Raw genomic sequence first — 6000 nt, forward strand, 5'->3', positions numbered from 1 at the left:
AATCTTTCACACGTGTGACGTTGTTGGGAGTTGCAGTGATTGCAGAAGGTCGAAAATTGCAAGTGAGGGAGGTCAAAGTTGTAGTAAAATTGCAGGTCTGAAATTGTGGTCAAAAGGAGAGGTTGCAGCCGTTGGGAAGTAAGTTTGACTAGCGTTGATTTTGTGTAAAAGAAGCTCATCAAAGAAAGGTTTGAATTGGTCTTGGAGGGGTCTTTATCAAGGGTCATAGGCCTTGGAGTTCGTCATTTGAAGTTTCTATAAGAAGAGAAGAATTCTTGTGAGTTTTCCTCTCAAGAGGAGAGATTTTGGCCCTGGATTATAGCCTATATCTTGTGTCCTCTTGTCTCATTGTATTTCATAGTTTGGTAGCTATTTGATGATAAGAACACTAATAATAATAAAGTGGAAGAAGAAGTTAATCAAGTTAAGTTAAAATACAGCACAGGTAGTTATCAAAGTAAGAGAAATCACCTAATATAGTTGCCCCTATATTTCTCAACAGTATTTGTACAGACAACCATGATACTTGAGCACCAGATGCCACTCAGAGTCCTTGATACCCATCTTGGTGTGCAAGGTATGAACGATATTTATGAATTATGGCATTGCTTAGTCCCTTTCCTACCATAGTGTGGTCCATCTCATGCACTAGCCTTTGTAGCTTCCAACAAGGTAGCATTATTCCTTAACAACATCCCTAAAAGAGTTCCAAGTGGGTGCATCTAAAAATAGTGTGAATTCCTCCATGGCCCTTTTCTTAGAGTGAGTTTCCCACCAGTATTTGACATGGGGGCGGCCTTAAGGAGTGAAAAAGTAATATTTTCTCTATCAGAAAAATTATGGACCGAAAAATATCCTTCTACTAAATATAATCATTTTTCTAGAACATATGCATCTATCTGGTCTTCAAATATAGAAATATAAAGATTAACGTGTACCTTAAAAGGGGCGACATCCCCGAAGTGACCACTAGATGAAGATGTGTCATCTATTGGTATCCGTCAAAGGATCTAGAAATAATTATCCATATGTCATTCCTTTGTCACTAGAGGGCTTCTTCGAGCAATAGTTTGATAAGATCTCCTACTCCTTCGTCTTTTTTTTCTTCCACCATGGGAAGCCATTGGGGTTGACAAAGGATGGTCTTACAAGGGCTCAAGCAGTTACAGTCCCAAGTCTTTATAGCCCAACCTTGTTGGGGACATGCAAAAAAAATCATAGAAAGAGAAGACTGATCTAATACATAATGAAATATAGAATTAAAACCAAAACACAGAGATACAGTGAAACTTGACTTCAATTAATAAATGGAAAATGTCAAAACTATATTCATGCGGAATGAAAGCAAACTTGTTGAGAATGCAACAAGATGATGGAGCTTAGTGGAAAGAATTCGCCTTCACTAAGTGGGCCCGCAGGCTATTTTTGGCGCAAAGTCTATTTTTAGACTATGTCTATTTTTAGACATATGGAACATGGTCTATGAGTTGCAGGATGTTGTTTATGGATGATTGGTCATGTTGGGAAAAATAGATGGACTTCTATTTTTGGATCACAGCGGAGTGATCAGAGTCTATTTTTTAGACTGTTGGGCTAAAAATAAAACAATCGAATATTATTGTCTCATAATAATATTTGGACTATAAACATTATCTTATCCTCTTGGAGCACTCCAGTTTGAGCTACAGATGTGGCGCATGCAGCTGTCAGAAGGAAATACACTTTTCTTTGTGGGTCAGTTGAGCTATTGCATGCAGGACTTCAGTTAGAACTCAAGCAGTTGAGTTTGGTGGAGTTGGATGTGGAGTTGATGGAGTTGTGTTCAGTTTGACTTGGTTAAACTAGTTGTATTTAGTCTAACTACAAATAGACTAGTGATGAGTTGTGTGAATTAAATATTAATTAATTCACTAATTATTAACTCATAAAGCAACTAAAGAATACATCAGTTAACTCAGTTGCATGTCAGTGCATGTACAGTTCAGTGGAGACAGGTGTTAGAGGTTGAGATTGCTATCAGTTGTGACTATAGTTGTGCATGAGATCTTGCACAATCAATGGGATTGAGTTATGCCAATGAGGACTGCGTAGTGTGGGCCAATACCAAGGAATTATAGCCTTTTCTCACGTGATTTTCACCAGGTATTGTGCAATAGAGGCAGGCAAAGTAGCGGAGGAGATTTGAACCTGTGACTTGTTCGGATCTGAGCTAGTTTTGTGTGTAACAGGTGGAGATAGTACTGAGTACTTGTGAGGAGTATTGTACTATGTATTGTTACATGTTCTCAATCATTAATATACAGATAGTGTGGGGTTTTCAGCTGTAAGCTTTCCTCGGGTTACATACTGTGTTAATGTGTGCATGCGATTGATGTTTCATTGTTTTTAATGCTGCTAAATTGATTATCAACGTAGAGGAGATTATGTATTGTGCATGTATTCTGCAATAGTGTATAATTAGGATAATCTCTGTGAATAAGTGTTTATTATTCAAAATTTCTACATGGTATCGGAGCTATTGATCATCAGATCTATTATTCAGAAAGTTTTTACATTCTATTTCTTCAGGCAGAGTCTGTAATCGGGCTAGGTAGCCTCTGTATTCATCCTTCTTTTGGAAGGTGAGATATCCGGTAAAAGCCCATACAGTCAATCTCTGTACGAGAAATACTTTGTTCTCACGAATTCTAGATTAGAGGCGATTGAGTTTGGAGTTGGTGGAATTCGAATTTGCAGCAGTGTTTTCTTGGTATCAACGTGGCAATGTCTTTCAATGGATTGCGATTGGAGTATGCTCTTGAGGGCAGCTCGAACTATATTGCATGGAAGGACAGGATGGAGGCGGTGTTAGATGATAATGGGCTGAAGGAGTTCATAGAGGCTAAGGTCCCAAAGCCTACTGATACTGCGCAGGTTGATGCTTGGCAAAAGAAGACAGCAAAGTGTCGAAGGATTATGTTGGAGGGCATGAAGGATCACATTGTGTCCAGCCTGCATGGAAATGCTTCTCCATACTTGATGTGGAAAGCGTTGACAGATATATTCCAAGAAAGAGCAATCAGAGGAAGCTGGCGCTCAAGGATAAACTCAGAAACATCAAATGTGAGAAGGGAGACAGTATGCCCAAGTATCTCACGAAGTTCACTCAGTGCAGAGATGAGCTGGGAAGTGTGGGGGTGACTGTCGATGATGAGGACTTGGTGAGCTTGGCTCTCCTTGGTCTTCCGAAGAGTTGGCATTCCTATCAGGACTCTGTCAATGGTCGGGAGAAATTGCCAGGATGGGAGAGACTTTGGTCAGATCTTGTGCAGGAGGAGATCAGGCGGAATACCAGGGACGGATCTTCATCAAAGGGAACTGATGAAGAAAATTGCGCTTTGGCTGCCAAAGCAAAGAAGGGGAAGAACAAGAAAGCTTCTCAGTCTGGTGCGAAAGGCAAGAAGCAGGATATGTCCAAGGTGAAGTGCTTTCACTGTCACCAGCATGGACACTATGCCACTAATTGTCCGCAGAAGAAGAAGAACAAGCAAGCTGCTGGATCTGCAGCAGGAGAGGCTCTAGCCTCGCAGTTTGAGCTTGATTTTTCATTGATCGCATGCTTGGTTTCAAGTGTGATGGGATCGGTGTGGTTCTTGGACAGTGGTGCGTCTTTTCACATGACAGGAGATCGAGATTTGTTTTCTGATCTAGAGGAGAAAGATCTTGGAGTGCACATCGAGATGGGCGATGATGGTAGATACAGTGCGACCGGTATCTGTGCCATTTCCTTTGAGAGGGAGTCTGGTAAACCCTTCGTATTGAAGGAAGTGTTGCATGTTCCAGGATTGAAGAAGAATCTTATCTCTGTGGCGATGTTAGAAGACAAGGGATATGATGTTGTTTTCAGCCAGGGAAAGGCTTTCCTGCACAGTAAGACAACTGGAGAAACCCGGAAGATAGGGGTTCGAGTGAGGAACCTTTATCAGTTGCAAGTAGATGGTTGCGCAGCAATGGCATGCAAGTTAGAAGGATTGATGAGCCGCGATGATGGCGAGTTGTGGCACAGGAGATTGGGTCACCTTCACCATGGAGCCTTGAAGATACTGCAGCAAATCACTACAAGGCTTCCTAAAGGCACTCTTACGCAGTCAAATCAGTGCAAGGGGTGTACTTTGGGAAAGTTTGTGAAAGCCACCTTTCACGAGAAGGATAGTCGTGCCACGACGATCCTTGAGAGAATTCACACAGACGTGTGTGGACCTTTCTCAGTTGCTTCGACAACAAAACACAGGTATTATGTGATTTTTGTTGACGATTTCTCTCGTAAGTGTTGGATCTTATTCATGCAGAAGAAGGGCGAGACATACTCAAAGTTCTGTGAGTTCAAAGCACTGGTCGAGAAGGAGTCGAGGAAGAAGGTGAAGGCTCTTAGGAGCGATAATGGTGGTGAATACATCTCTGGCGAGTTCAAGGATTTCTGCAGTGCAGAAGGGATTTGAAGAGAGCTCATAGCTCCCATAACCCACAGCAGAACGGGGTTGCTGAGCGGAAGAACAAAACAATCGTGGGTGCTGCACGGGCGATGTTGCATGATCAGAGCCTACCCCTTCACTTGTGGGTGGAAGCATGCAATACAACAGTTTATGTGCAGAACCGTTGTCCTCACAGGATACTTGGCATGAGTACACCCGAGGAAGCTTATTTTGGTAAGAAGCCTGATCTTTCTCATTTGAGGATTTTTTGGTGCTAACGTTTACATGGATGTGACGAAGGATGCCAGGAAGAAGTTGGAGCCAACCGCAGAGGTTGGGATATTTGTGGGGCACACTGATACGCCCCACAACTATCCTGTGTATTTTCCAGACAGTGGCAAGACTGTTGTGTGACGGGATATAAAATTTCAGGAGGAGAAAGCCATGAAGTGTTCGCTTGAGAGGGAGCCACACTTGCATGCAGATGAGGAGCTATTAGTTCCTAAAGATGAGCTTCAGGACGTGGATCAACCACAGGACGAAGTTCATGGAGTGGAAGAGACCACTCATGCAGCGCCAACCATCAGAGGGCGAAAGCGCTTGACAGAAGCTGAGTGACTGGCTCAAGATGCAGAGAAAGTTGTAGGACCACCTATAGCCCAACGCAGGCAGAGACAGTCACCTAATCGGTACACTAGATACATGGCTCTTGTGAGCAAATGTGTTGTGACTGAGCCATCCTCTTTCGAGGAAGCTGTGGAGGATCCCGCATGGGTAGACGTCGTGGTGGAAGAGTATGATTCGATTGTCAGAAACAGTGCATGGGAGATTGTTCCTAGACCGGAAGGGAAATCAGTGGTGGGTTCGAGATGGATCTACAAAGTTAAGCAGGCAGCTGATGGGAGTGTGGAGAAGTACAAGGCAAGATTTGTTGCCCGAGGCTTTTCATAGATAGAGGGAGTCGATTATGAGGAGACCTTTGCACATGTCGCAAGGTATTCTTCCATACAGACGATTCTTGGTCTCTCAGCACAGATGGGATGGCACATTCATCAGATGGATGTGAAGACTGTGTTCCTCAACGGAGTCATTGAGGAGGAGGTGTACATAGAACAGCCCGAAGGTTTTGAGATCTTCAGCAGCGAGTCACATGTGTGCAGGCTCAAGAGAGCACTGTATGGGTTGAAACAAGCACCACATGCTTGGTACACACAGATAGACAGCTATTTCACCGGACTTGGATTCTCCAAGAGCGAGGCGGATCCTAACCTATACCAGATTGTGGTGGAGGGTAAGTTGCTTATCATTGTACTTTATGTAGATGATTTGATTCTAACGGCTGATGAGCTATTGATACTTTCATGCAAGGATGATCTTACTAAGGAGTTTGAGATGAAGGACTTGGGCCTCCTTCATTATTTCCTGGGATTGGAAATTTGGCAGCGCAATGATGCACTATTTGTTTCTCAGGGTAAGTATGCTTGGGAGATACTAGAGAAGTTCAACATGCATGGCTGCAAGCCTGTTGATACTCCTCTTCCTGGAGGTT

The sequence above is a fragment of the Pinus tabuliformis genome, chromosome 2_1 (genome assembly GCF_031772625.1).
Source record: "Pinus tabuliformis cultivar Carrire ecotype Pingquan chromosome 2_1, CPIR1, whole genome shotgun sequence".
NCBI lineage: Eukaryota > Viridiplantae > Streptophyta > Pinopsida > Pinales > Pinaceae > Pinus > Pinus tabuliformis.